A 15697-nucleotide genomic window follows, 5' to 3' on the forward strand; every position below is an offset into this window, starting at 1 on the left:
TGGGGTAAGTCCTGAGCATTCAAAGAAGAATAACATGTGGTTCTTGTCCTCACAGAGTTCACGGTCTAGTGCAAAGACCAAGAAAAGGATAAGAGTAGAGCGCATTGCTTAGAGAACAGGTAGACAGTGGAATCAGAAAGACCTGGATTCGAGTCTAAGTTCTGCTACACACTTTCTGAATGATCCGGAACAAATGTCATTGCATATGTGTGTGTGTGTGTGTGTGTGTGTGTGTGTGTGTGTGCGCACATATGTGCTAGAAAGGATAGTGTATTCAAAGGGCTTAGCATAGTTGAAATCAGAAAATGCTGTTAATAAAGAGACCAGTTGAAAGGGTGGTATGAAAATCTACATTACAAAATTCATGAACTAACTAAGGGATTAGTTGTTTTGCGACATTGGGTATGGAGAAAAGAGGCAGAATTTACGGATGTTTTAGGTTCTGTGACATACATGCACTGAAATGAAGTCTTTAATTATACCAGCTATTAATATGAGAAAATTAAGAATCAATGCTTATGTTGTACACAGTAGAAATCGTATCTTTGCCATTTCTTGAGATCAAATTTTGGATCTTAGAAGAAAAAGATGTGAGAATGTTAAAATAACAGAAAATAAAAGTTTGGATGTATGGATGAATTGTGAAGAAGAAATAAGAAAAAAATTGTGAAAAGAGAGATAATAGTTAAATGGCTACTGGAGCAGGTCTTAGAAGACCGTGTCCTGAAAATGCAGTCATTTAAAGACGTGTTTATACCAATTCAATATTTCTGACATATGTACTAAAATTTATTTAATTTTCAAGTCTTGTTACATGTCTTAAAAAAGAAAAATAATACATTTTTGAGATTAAAAAGCAAATGGGTATGTACTTTCCTCATGGACTGATCTATTTTCTAGGTTGTCAAAAATCACACATTCATAGACTATAACCTAGCCTCTGCTCTGCTTATAGAAAGTAACTGGAAAAAGGAAATCTCTTGAGGTTTAACCTAAGACCCAATAATTGAATGTCTACATGGCAGATAATTATGAAACAAGAAGTGTGTGCATACATGTGTTCTGTCTCTCCTTCTCTCTCTCTCCTCTTCTCTTCTCATTCTCTCTCCCTAACTCAATTTAGTTCCTTTGTTTGAAAGTGAAATAGGCTGTTGTCTAATTGAGGATGTTATGGATAATCAATCACATGAAGAAGGAAAAAAGTGCTTAATACGGCTCCTAAGAAATCTCCTATTTGCTGAAATTATTTGTACAGGATAGTAACATGGTCTTTTTGTCTTGCTCATGGAAGGGGTTTGCTAGTAGAAAATTAGTGGTGAAAATGAAATGCAGAACTGTCAAATCATTTATGATTCTAAAAGCTGAAATAATTTCAACTTACACATAAAGACAAAGTAAGGCACAAATGTGCTTTTTTTTCTCAATAGTATTCACAACCCTAATGCATTTACAAGATGTTAAATCACATTGTTTTAAAAATATCAGATTGAAATGGGAAACAATTTTCTAACATATTTGAATCTACTTCCAGGACTAATGTAGACACTCCCTGGAAGCTTTGTATATCAATTCAGCTACTAATGGGAGTTGACATGTCATCATTCAGGTTGGCTCATTGCACCAGTGCTGACAGTACCAGCTACACAGAGGAAATACAAAGAAAACCAATGATTTAGGAGTAGTTTTGCCTGAATAACCTTTAACAGTATTCTCAAAATTACGACTCAATGCAAATATAAGAATTTTTGATTAAAAATGGCTTCCAGCAATATAACATCTGCATAGAATAAGGATGTAAAATATTTTAGCTTTGTTAATAAAGCCATCAGAGGTGCGCAATATATGGCATGTGGTGGTACTCAATAAATAAATGTTGATGGAATGAATGAAGAGGTAGTTAGGTGATTAATACTAAAGCAATAGAAAGCTGCATGGTAAGATTTTACAAGAGTAGTAGACTGTATACCACTTAGATCTAATGTGCCTGCATAGTTAATGTGATATTTTACTAGTATATGGTTATACATCTGAAATAAATGCATAAATATTAATAAAAACCTCATTCGTTAAATAATATTCTTTAAACAGTTGGCTCTTCTAGACATGCTTGTAAACCCTGGTCAGAACCAGCAAATATGTACGTTGCATTGTTCTATGGTCAACATGGTTATGCTAGGAAGTTCCTAATTATGCAGGAACCTTTTTTCTATATAATTTGAACTTAGAATGAATGAATAAATGGAAGACAGCAGTGACAACATAGACAGTAGGCTTGAGAGGAGTATACTGTCTTGGAGAGACACATGGAGTAGTGTAGATATTTTCCATTGTGTCTCTGCTCTTCCCTGCTCTGCATCCAAATCTGCTTCCCAGCTGCCAGCCTGCTGACCAACAGCAGTTTGAAGTCCATCCCCAGATACTTTGTTGCAAACTCAAGAGAGGTGGTAGCCACAATGAGCTAAGAGCAAACGCTATTCCAGAGACTTCTATATTAGCCCCATTTATGGTGCTACTCTAAAAGATGCATGTAACTAGTATCAATAGTTCCCTGAAAATCCTACAATAATTTTTTCTGTTTCTTCAACTCCTTTCTTTGGCTCTTTATTTCTCTGGATCCTACTGCAATAGTGTAACGTCAAATTCCATCAATGAATTAATTGATTCATAATTCTTATGTTAGTTCTGCTTTTCTGATTTTATCCAGCCAAAGATGGCTACAGGCACATCTCTAATTTTCTTGTGTTTTGTAATGTGACTTGCTACCCCTCCATCAAGAAGTGGAGAACATTACTCTCTTGAATCAGTGCCAGGGACGCCTATGACTGCTTTGACCAAGAGAACAGGACAAAAAGGAAGCTGTGCCATCTTCGGCCCCAGTGCTTAATTGTCCTGGTATCTGTTCCTTCATCTCGTCCAAGAGCACACATGCTCTCAGTAAGCCAGTGTCTATATAAGAATTCTGACCAGTCTGAGTTGTCCATGCTCTACAGAAGGCCAAGCTAACCATACGACGATGTAATATTGAAAGCAAAAGATGATCATCCCATTCTGAATTGCTCCAGCCTTCCCAGTTGAAGTCTCAGGCACTTGAATTAGTCTAGCCCATTGAAGTTTCTAGACTGTTCTAGACCCACTGCCATTTGATAGCAACTACATGAGATATTTGGACCAAGAACTGCTATTTGAGCTCAGTCTACTCAAAGATCCATGAGAGATAATAATATATTGAGGTTTTAAAATAGCCAGGTGTGGAGTTGCTACTTAATGCAATATTAAATAACAAAAGGAATGAATTGCAAGCACTGTCTTATTCCTTCATATTCTGGTTTCACCATTTCAGTTCATTGTGTAAGGGATTCAGCAGTTGCTAAGGGAAGTTGAACAACACATTTAAAGTTCAAGACATTGTTTAAATTTTAAAATTCCTTTGCTGGGTTTATTTCTATATCATGGGGCCATTTGCTGTGTGAAATTTACAAGAATCACTCAGACTACAGTACTCAGACAAATAAAATCTATTTTTAAAGGCACAAATGACTGACTCCCTACAGGAAATAGATATTTTGAGGGAATATCAACTGTGCATCAAATTTTTTTTAAATTCATTTTATAGCACCTTTTATATTATCAGATAATACCCAGAAAGTGTGTTGATTTTGATTTACCCTTTTCACACCTTGACAGTTGAGGAAGGCTGGAGAAATGTGTGCCTTAGAGACTTTTATGACAGGAATTTTGGCCTTTTGGCAATGACTCAAAATTTACTTGAAATTTACTGCGGATGAATTAGTGAGATTTTGCTGGCACTACAGGAGGGAAGGGAGCCTCAGTAAATGGTCATTGCCTAGAAATTTACTTTAGTGGTGTTGGTACTTGTGTCAACAAGACAGAATTTTAAATTCCTCATTTATAACTTATCAATTTTTTATGTTTGCAAATTACTTACTCTCTGAGATTTAGTATGGTGATATGTAAAATAGGGACTACAAGATCTATATATAGGGTTCCTTTTTCTTTTAAGTACTCTATGCTGGGGAGTTTAGTAACTAGGAAATTTACAATGAATACTAATACCCTTTATGTCTTAATGCCCACCCTCTTCTCTACCTCACCCAAGTTTTGTTTCCTTGACTTTTTCTTACCATCTATCTTCAGAAGTCTGGTTGCTAATTCAATGCCATGTACTACTGTGTCTGTTTCTTTCTGGGTATGAATAATTGCTATATCCTTGTCTGCCTAGGCTTTAACATCTTCTCCTACATTTCTCCATATAATAATATTAATAGCTAAGATTCATTGAGCAATTATAACATGTGAAGCACTGTCTTAAGAGATTTATTTTTAAAGTCATTTAATTTAAAGACAACCTATAATGTAAGTATTAGTAATATGCCCATTTTATAAATAGGGGATTCAAGGAGAGAGACAGCAACTAACTTGATGTAAGTCAGAAAGCAAGTAAGGGAAAGATTTCTTTGAACAAATAAAATTAAATCATTCAGACGATATCTTCTTTCTGAGATCAGAGCTTTAAAATTTTAATGGAAAACCAAAATTAACGATTTGTTTATATGAGTGTTTCTCAAAATGTGCTCCATGATCAACTCTATCAGAATTTTTTTGAATTTTTCTTAAAATACAGATTCTTGGGCCCCATCCTAGATATGGAAATGAGAAACTTGGAAGTGGAGAAGTCTGAGTCTTTCATGGAATTTCCCAGTGAATCTTGGTACAGTAATGTTTGGGAGCCTTTAATAAACATAGTGCTGGTTCACACAATGACCCTGACTATATAATATATATCTACAACTGTTTTTTTAATCTTAAAAAGTCTCAGGCATATGACAATAAATGCAATATGTAGGGTTTCCTTTTGTGTTATTAATATTATCTACCTTTTTCTTTCCCAACTCTTATACTGTCTATGATTCCGAGGTGTTTTCTGCTCCCAGGCTTATTCTAGTTTTCTATAATCCTTGATATTCTAAGATGGATTTAAGTCAATGGATTACCTTTCTCATAACTACTTCCTGTTTAACAGTGTTTTTAATAACATAACTCTCATGTCTCCCTCCTCCAAATTCGTATATTGGAAACCTAACCCGGGTACCTCAGAATGTGATGAAGATAGGCCCTCTAAAAAGGTAAATAAGGTAAAATGAGGTCATATGGGAGGGCCCTAATACAATATGGCTGGTGTCCTTATAAGAGGAGATTAAGCCAGACAACCCAGACTGAGGGAAGACCACGTGATGCCATCTCCAAAAAGCAGACACCTGTAAGCCAAGGAGAGAGGCTTTAGGAGAAATTAAACCTACAACTCCCTTGATCTGGTATTTCTGGCCTCCAGAACTGTTCGAAAACAAACTTCTTATCTAAACCACATAATCTGTGGTATTTTGTTATGGCAGCTTTATCAAACTCATATAGGAATTAATTTCATATATATACACACACACATATTCTATTTAAAGTAATTTAAGCTATTAATGAACAGGTGACAAACATTGGCACTTCTTAAATAGATTCTGTCAGCGTCTGTAATATATCTGGTACTTATAGTATACATTGAATCTTGTCCCATGCCATCATCCAGTTGTATTTGAAAAAAAAATGTGTATATATAGTTAAGTTTCCTTATATGCTATATTCAGAGAAGAAATACAAGTTGAAACCTGAATATTGACACAGCCCATCTCCACAATGTTTTATACTATTCCGTATTCTACTTCATAGTTATCCTCTTTGATTCTCCCCTGTTCTATTTTGCCTTGGCATTGGAGTTGAGACACAGAATATTTGTTTAGTTGAAATTGAAAATGTGTCATATAAGACCATTTTATTGCTGTTATAAAATGTCTGCCCTAATTTCTTATGGACACTAAATATCCAAAATTTCTTTAAAATAATCCGATGTGCTCCTGAAATAGCAAGTGTGATTGATTAGTTTATTGTTGGGAAATACTCAATTCTTCCCACCTGTAGGGAAGAATATTGCTTGGTAATGTTGTTGTTAATCTTTTTTGTTGCTCTGGACTCAAAGAATGAAAAAGAGAACCCCCCTCTTTGCACTAATTTCTGCAATCTTCATTGATTAAATCACCAATGATTTATTCTCACTCATGAATCTCTAGGTAAACTTGGGAACAGTTAACACAAGCTGCCTCAGCTTGGAAGCTGAGTTCATATTTTGCTAGGCTACTTGCCATTTATTACCAACTTTTGTTGCTTAATATTCATTATTAATTCACATTAATGTTAATATCATGTTTAATATTTATTATTTATTAATTATCCCACAATTTTATATTTCTCCATAGCTACATATGAATAAATAATATTAATTTTAACATCATTCTACAAAAGTTTTATCAAGTTTTCAAGCACTCAAATTTATGAATATGCTAACTTAGTTATTCAAAGAGTCAAAAAAGCTTTAAATTCATTTCCAGAGTATTTATGTTTATTTGCAGAATTACAACATATTATGTCAATGTCAAAGCTTTATCAACAAGGTTCTACATTTGAGTTGAGTCTGAAAGAGTCAGACTGGTGGAAAAACGAATAACATTATTTTACCTTAAAGCTTGGAAAACACAAGACATAAAGAACGGTCTAATAATTTGCTAAGAATGAATACTAAAATAGAAAAAAATTTGAAATACAATTAGGCAATGACACAGATTGGAATACAAAATTGAAACTTTACTAATATTAATATGCAAAGACAGGTCCAGGTGTGTTGGCCGAAATTATAATCCCAGAACTCTGGGAGGCCGAGGTGGGGGGATAGCTTGAGGCCTTAAGTTTGAGACCAGCTTGAGCATATAATGAGATAGCATCTCTACAAAAAAAAAAAAAAATTGGCCGGGCATGGCGGTACCTGTAGTCACAGCTACTCTGGAGGCTGAGCTAGACATTGCTTGAGACCTGAGCTTGGGAGTTGAAGGTTGCAGAGAGCTGTGATCACATCACTCTGCTTCAGTCTGGGAGAAGAAAAATACCCCGTCTGAAAAAAAAAAAAAAAAAAAAAGACAATTTTATTTTTGTTGATATACATACAATTGTAATAAATTGAAAGGGTACACAATGATAGTATCATAGTGTAATGAATTTGGGGTAGATAGATGTGAATACAAGAGATTATAATTTTTAATGAGGAAAATATGTTAATTCAATTATTCATTTATTTGCTGTTTTATTCAACACATAATACTTGACTCTCACTCATTTGGGGCACTGTTCCAGATACATGGTGTCTGCAGCAACAAGGTAGCTAAAATACCCAGCGTTATGGAGCACACTTTCAGTGGAATAAAATAGAGAATAAGTAGATAAGATTATATCAGCTACTGACATGACTTTGAAATGTTAAATTGTGTGGGAACATAATTGAGAAATACATTTTAACAATGAATTATTTTAATAATTAAAAAAAGAGTTACTTTAATATTTTCATGACTATGCTAGATTACAAACACATCTCCTAAATATGGAAATAATGTCCCTGCATCATGCATTAGCTTAAGTAGTGAGAGTCTATGGGTCTTGTATATTGCATCTGGCAAATTTAAACACGTCCATTGTAAAATAGGCAAAACTTATTAAAATGTTGCATTATATGAAGTGTACAAGAGTATCATCAACCTTATGCCATATATAATTATATTTTCCAGGAATTAGGTAATTTTAAATATTCTATATAATACACCTATATATTAATATGAGAGTGGGAAGATAGAACAAAAAGGAATAAGCAACAATCATGTCTATGTTTTTCACTAGCATTTCAGTTTTTTATCTAGTTTTATCACCATTGTATTTGTTAAACTTGGTTGGAGTTGAGACACAGAATATTTGTTTAATTGAAATTGAAAACGTGTCATATAAGACCATTTTATTGCTGTTATAAGAAATATCTATGTGTTATTTATTTTAAAAAATATTTTTAGATGCTAAGAGAATTGTATTAAAGGATCACATGTAATGAGTTTAAAAAATAAGACAGATATACTGAATGCCTATTTAGTATATCAATAGTTTCATTATGTGAGAAAAAATAGGCACCAAGGTACCTTTACCACTTGGTTTTTACCCTTAAAACTAAGTAAAAAATTACAAATTATTTCAGATTTAAATAAATATATTATTTTGTATTCCAAGGAAATAAAATTTTCAAAACAAATTATCTTCAAGTCTGTTCAGTTACCCAAAGTAGTTTGGTTTTTCCTCTACATAAAATTTTTATGGAATAATGTCATTTAATGAATTTTTTAGTAAATGCCTGCCTCTGGCAAGGAACAATTTAAACACAAAGGATGAAATGAAATCTTAATATGTGTCACTAATCAGGAATGTACACATGCAGTCTGTTTTTGAGAAGAGCTGGTATAAATGGTTTGTTGCCTTAGGAAGACAGCAATCTAACCTAAATTAATATGAATTACTACAATGTCATCAGGAAAAAAAACCTGCTTTGTAATCTCAACATTTTAGCTGGACCCCACAGTCTCAGTCTATCCAAGTGTTATGCTGTGCATGTGCACATTTACTCTTTTTTAAATCAATTTATACCGTAGTAATTGTTCTTTTAGCTTCTCAAATTATTTTGCACATGTGCCTTTTATGATTGGCCTGTGGTGATTTAAACATTTTTCAGGAGAAGAAAGGGGTAGAAAGCAGGAAGTATGTGTAGAGGTTTTGCTTGAAATTCTTCTTAAAATCAGTATTATATCAAAGAAAACACTAAAATTAAATACTTTTTAATTATAATCTATAGGATGTTCTCCAAAATTGTTCTTTTCTTCTCTCAAATGCTTTGTATGTGTATGAACATAAACTTTCACCACTCTAAACATCATCCATATTGACCACCCATTTGATGGTTAAATCTCTTTATATTTTTTCAAGTTACTTTTTAAGACAATAAAATATTTGTCAGAAGTCCAGAATCTTGGGGGCTTATGAGACATCTAGAATTAATCTTGTAGCCCCCTTTTTTTTCCATATGGATACATGTTTAATGATGTTTTACTTAAAATCAAAGTGAATTTTAATAATATTAGAAAAATAAGTTTATGTACAATACCTCTTAGCTAGCTAGCAATAGTGATTTTAAATAGATTCTAATAGGTTTTAACAATATTTAACAAATGGTCAACAATTCATGATGATTCAAATGCTTCTTTATTATTATGAGGAGAAATTATTATTAGGAAACAATCCTTTCTTTCTTATTTCATTAGCTGAGGTGATGTCTTTAGTTTACAACTCCTAGCATCCTATTTTTCCTAGATTTAAGACTTTTCATTTTTCTATGCATTCCTTCTTCTTTCCTTTCCCATCCAGACAAAAGTCCTCCCCAACTCTGTCTGATAAATTAATCACACCCTTAATGATTTAATGATAATTGTGATGAACAATAAAGAGCTTCCCTAAGTTTACATATTATAAAATATTTTAAAGTAAATTCTAAAATTAAAAAATGCCTCTTTCTTCTTTCCTTTACTTAGTCTGATTCTATTTTTAATAAAGTGTATACATTTTTTCCTCCATAAGATAAAAATGCATCTAATCTGAGAATCAAAATTTATATCTGTTAGAATTCATCTTTCCTACCTATGGCCAGTGCATAACATGGCTTATGTTGAAAAAAATATATCATAAAAAGGATATATAAATTATTAATAATTGAATCAATGTGTGAATGCATTAATAAATGCAAAAATAGATATACATACACTATTTCCTTTAAATTTCTACTTACATCTATAAGTATCACTTTTAATTTTATATACATGTGTACATATAAATAGATATATATTCCTGCTCTTGGTACACTAAAATAATATGAAGAACACTAACATAAGATTGAAATTCACTTTTTTAAAATTTAGTCTCAAAATATTTCAATTGTTTTTCTTAATGTTAACATTGGATTTACAGTTTCTTTTACTCTTATTCAGTTTATCTATGTTGTAAAGGAGAAAATATGTTGTTTGTATGACTACCAGCAGGAAAAATTACACGTTCAGTATCTGATATGTCCTAAGCCTGTTGAGAATGCAAACGAGGGATGGAATGACTGCAAGATCTATTTCTCCATCTGTCTGTCTGTCTAACTTCTACCTATCTAACCATCTATCTATTCACTAATCACAGATTATCTTTTCTTTGTAGAACAAATGAGCTGATTCAGAAAGAAGACTTCTTTGTAAACTTTTACAACAAACTGGAATATGTAATTTTTATTCTCTTTTTCTATCCATCTCTAGACTCCAGGGAAAATGGATATTGAATTGACAAGACATGCACTTTAGGAATCAAGACATAACTAAGCTGGATTATATGTCTCTGGAGAGCGCTTTGATTATGCAATTTGATTACCTTTCAACTTGAATCTCCCAATCCACATGTTATCTAAATTAATCTTTCCTGATGGGCAGCTCATTTGGCCTTAATCCAGCTGTTTGTACTGCCAAAGTCATATACTTAAAACACTCCAGTGTTTTGAGATTCAAATTATTAATGATACTTTGAAAAATCTTAGAACTCCACCTTTTTCTCCAACCAAGGGCCATTATTTGAAATTGCCAGATTTTAAGGATTATTAACTAAAAGATTTTCATGAATAGCCCTATTATATCCTGAATATGCCCAGTCTAACTGGTTTAATCTTGCGAACCATTAATTATTATTCTTTCAACTGTTATTTATTGAGCAATGACTACATTTCATGCATTGTGGTTTCTGGCTTAAAAAAAAAATCTTTTAGTTAGATCATATTAGAATTGTTAAATTAAATTTCAGGGATCTCGGACTCAGACTGGGAGATAAAATGCATTTTGAGGAGTAAAGTTCCCTGAGGAGTTCCTACTTGATAATCCCATAATGGGTCTGTTCTAGGGATGGCGACTGTCCCCTACTGGCTGGGCAGGGGTATGTTTATGGATTTCATCGCCATGTGCCTGGGCATGAAGCTAAACCCTCTCCTTCTCTTCAGGGGATAGAGCAGAGGAAAGAATAATGTGGAGGTCATGCCAGATCAGATCACAAGACTGAGTTAAATACGAGGAACATGCACCTGCATGATGCCTTCGTCCCAGCCCGGGGACTGGAGCAGGACGAGAGCGTAGCGGCGGGCCGGGAAGAGGACAGCCGGCAGGTGCGTGGTAGGAAGATTTGAGCCGGATTACAGCTCGTATAGAGTGAGGGTGGAGAGTGGAGGGCAAAAAGACCTGGGCATAGGGAATCGCAGACCATTTTCCACTGCGGTGACGGAAATTGTAGTGAGACTTTGGAGGAGGCCCCCCAAAGGCCTAGCTTTAGGAAGAGTAGACGGAGAGTTCCCCATGTTCCTGGAAAGAGTAGGGGGTCACACAGGGCTGACTCTACTCAATTCTAGGAGTCTGACATCAAGCCCAAGCTCTAAAAATTAGGTGAAAGCCATCAAACTCCACAAAAGGATCTCCTAAACCTGGCCTTCAAGGTCTTTAATAACCAGGATAGGGAGAGGGGAAGGAAAAAGAGAGTGGGACTGACAACAGCCCCCCAAAACAGAAAAAGCTTTTCAAACAGTGGCTGCCCCTGCAAAGAGCTTTTCCAGAGTTACTCCAAAAGGCCCCAGGCAAGAAGACGACAGGGCCACATCCTTCCATGGGAGCTGAGTCCTGCCTCCACCAAACTCTGGGTCTCTAGAGTGAAAATGGCCCAGGAAATGGGCTCCGCCAGGACCCTGCCCCGTCTGACAAAACAAGGACGCTGGGGGAGCGAGGGCCCTTTTCCTAACACAGGAGATTGCACTTGCGTTCCGGAGCTGGCTGCCCCTCCCTGGACAGGCTTCCTCCACCCACGGACCCTCCGAGACTGCTTCAGTCTGACGGGCACATCAGGCTTCGGAACAGACTCACCTTCCACACGCCAGGATGGCCGAGCCTTGGGTAACTCCCCGGCACAGGTAGGAACTCAAGAATGGAAAAACAAGCACCACATGTACTCACCAGCAAATTGGTTTCCCTGATCATCACCTAAGTGCACATTTGGGAATATCACCAATTGAGTATCGGACTGAGGTGGGGGGTGGCGGGAGGGGATGGGTGTATACCTACACGATGAGTGCGATGCGCACTGTCTGGGGAATGGACACGCTTGAAGCTCTGACTCAGGGTGTGTGGGAGGGTATGGGCAATATACATAACCTAAACTTTTGTACCCTGATAATAAGCTGGAAAAAAAAAAAAAGAACTAATGCCGGAGCCGTGTCTCCTACTCTTCCTGAATTTCCAGGGCTTCTATTTCCCTCTCCTACCCCCATCACCAGAGTAAAAGATAAAATACAGATCCCCTGTGTCTATTACACACTTTCTCTCCCCGCTGGGAGATAAAGCATTAGCCCACCCCTTTTTGTGCTTCCCAATTACCCCCATTGGGAAAAGATCTTATGGCTTCCTTCCTCTGACTTATGGGAAAACCTTAACTAGAACTTTGCGTACAATGTTTTCCTTGATATGCTCTGAGCTTTCAAACTATAGAACTTCCTGTCTTGTTTCACCTAAAATCATCTCCTTCTATACGTCTATGTTTGCGCGTCCATATATGTGATGCATATTTACAATGTTTCCCTACCAAAATTTGTAAAAGAGCTCTAATTAATTGGTTTACATCAAATATTTCACTAAAAGCAAAATAGAAAATAACTTGTAAGAAAAAGAGATGTAAAAAGGCAGTAAGTGTGGAAATATATTTTGGTAAGAAGGATCTTGTGAATTTTTTGTCCTAAAATGACTGGTTTGGTCCAGTCATCACCAGTTGTTTGGCCACGTGTCCCATGTCATCACCTGGGGATACCCAGCTCTGACTGTCCCCAGTTGTTTGGACACAAAATGAGAAAGTTAGGACAAAACAAAGTTTTAGGCATGTTTTATAGATGGTCTGTGCAGGTTGGGATAAAGTTTATAAAGGGAATTTATGAAGGAATTTAGTACATGATCCAGCTGGCTATAATTAGAAGGAAAATAAGTTATGACTTATTTAAAACATTATTAATTCCCTTGCTTTACTTTCAAAAGCCATTGAAGTAGTATTCAGTAAATAACAAAGTTATCTCCAGGATTTAAACTATTAAATTCCACCTGGCCCAACCTTATTCATCATCTCTAGGCCTAACGGCTATTGCAAAAAGACAGGCATATGAAATTGTAAAGACTGATTTCAAGAAAGGGAATTAGTAAGTTTGGTTCCCTTGCCTTCCCCCACCTGGCACCCAGCTGCCAGCAACGAAACTCACTAGTGACTGCTTGACGGGACTGAAGGGACTTCCCGCCTAAAGACTAGACTTTAGTCAAGGATTTCCCCGAACAAACCGGGCCTCTTTCAACTTTTAAATAATTCTCTCACTGCTTCCACCACTGCAGCTGAACTTCTGGGAATCCTGTCCGAGAGTGACCTCTCCAGACCCAAACCTACAGGCCCTCCGGAACCTGCGTCCACCCACGGCGAGCTCCCTGGACGTCCGGCCCATCACGGATCGGGCTCCGATGACACGCTGCGGTGTACACGGCTCCTTACCCTGCTTTGCCTCCTCCTATACTTCTCGTGTCTCTCCAGGGAAACCCCATCCTGCCTCTGGTCTAACTTCAAGATCGTCCATTTTCAACCCCCTCCCATTTAATAATTTAAATGAACTCCATGAAAGATCTCTACGCCCTTTCTTATCAGGAAGTAGCTACAGAAGAAAGATCTCCACCCATTTCCCCAACTTCTGAGTTCATTTTAAATAGAAATTTAATTTTAACAACAGAAAGGGGGGAATGCTAGGGCGGCCTTGAATCTCCTAATTTTCTAATAACAGCTAAAGATCAGTCTTGAGCTCTCCCTACTTTGCTGCTTCTCTCCCAAACTAGCAGGCAACCTGCTGGGAAAGACAAGGATGCCTGCTTCCCAATCTTTCTAACTTTTAATTTTTTCCCTTTCCCATAACTTGCCGTTCCTTTTCTTATATGCATATAATAAAAAGGGTAGAATGTTAGGCTTAAAGAATTCACCCTCCCCAAACTTGAATCCAAACCTCCTATAAAACCCACCCCTCTCCCCTTCCTAGGGATGTATTAGGCACATAGTCTTTGCCAGACCCTAGGGTGATAAACACATGGAATGCAAGAGGGGAACTTACTTTCCTTGTCCCTCCTGGTTTGAAAAGTATTTACTCCTCCCAGGAAAACCCTCCGTAAAACTCAGGGCTCCCCCGCTTTTCTCTCCTGGACCCCTTTTTTGGCCTCCACCCATCTGCACCCAAATGCTCAAAATAAACAGCATTTTGCTACACACACACACACACACACACACACACATGCACACAAATAAATAAATAAATAAATAAACAAATAAATAAATTTCAGGAATCTCTTAACCATTTTTTAAAGGCTCATCTGAAATGAAGGTTGTTGGCATATAAAAATCTGATGAACATACTATTAATACCCTCCCATTCCGAGGTTTTCCAAGCATACATAATTCAGCTAAACTGGGGGCTCACTTGCAGAAATATTAAGTCTTCTGAGAGCTAGAAACTGACTTGATTTGTCTAAGTGATGTCCTCAAATCCACAGACAGAAGGCCGGGAATCATAAGTAAAATTTACTCTTCAATTATCATTTTGTTTGAGGATTTTTTTTTTTTTTTTGAGATATGATCTCACTCTTGCCCTGTATAGAGTGCAGTGGTGTCTTCATAGCTCACTGCAACCTCAAACTCCCAGGCTCAACTGATCCTCCAGTCTCAGCCTCCTGACTAGCTGGAACTACAGGCTTATGCCACTATTGCTGGCTAATTTTTCTAGTTTTTGTAGAGACAGGGTCTCACGATGTTGCCCAGGCTGGTCTCAAACTCCTGACCTCAAGGGATCCTCCCACTTTGGCCTCTCAAAGTGCTTGGATTGCCAGAATGAGCCACAGCACCCAGCCTAGAGGATATTAATAGATGTAATCCACTACGTAAGAGTTAGGGATCTAAATATACAGATTGTTTTCCTATGCTCCACTTAAGATAATTTTCACATAGTTATCATTATATTGAGGTCTTAATTTTCTATGAGAATAATATGCAATGGCTAAGAGACCTATATGAACATTATTTTTATTTATGCTGTAAGTCATTTTTGTAGTAAAAAGTCATTTTTATATTGTTTAAGACCTTAAGGGTTATAAAAAATTTGTCAAAAAGCACGATACTAGATAAATTCCAAAACCTTTTTAATTAAAGTTTTAGTTAGAGATTTGCCAAGAAGTAAAAATGTCACAGAAGCATAGTAAGGCCTTAAGAAGATTGTATATGAAAGACATAATTTACATGAAAAAACAGAATAAATAGCCCTATTCCAATAGGCTCATCCCAACTTGTTACAAAGTTTGAGAGAGATGCATGCAGGCTTGCTACTTTAGAAGAGTGCTAAGATGCAATGATAAATATCTCGCTTAAAATATAACCCATTTGGTCTGCTCTAACTGAAAATTTATCTCCCTGGAGTTTCTTACATTTCAGAGTATCCTCAATGTGATTCTATTTACTTTTATTTACTCAACTAATGACAAGTCTGTTATTAATGAATGTTTCAAAATGTCTTACTGATATACAGATACATAATTTTATAGCATCATTATGTGCTGGATTTTGAAAGGACCTTTGATAGGATTTTTTTTCC

The sequence above is a fragment of the Lemur catta genome, chromosome 4 (genome assembly GCF_020740605.2).
Source record: "Lemur catta isolate mLemCat1 chromosome 4, mLemCat1.pri, whole genome shotgun sequence".
Classification (NCBI taxonomy): domain Eukaryota; kingdom Metazoa; phylum Chordata; class Mammalia; order Primates; family Lemuridae; genus Lemur; species Lemur catta.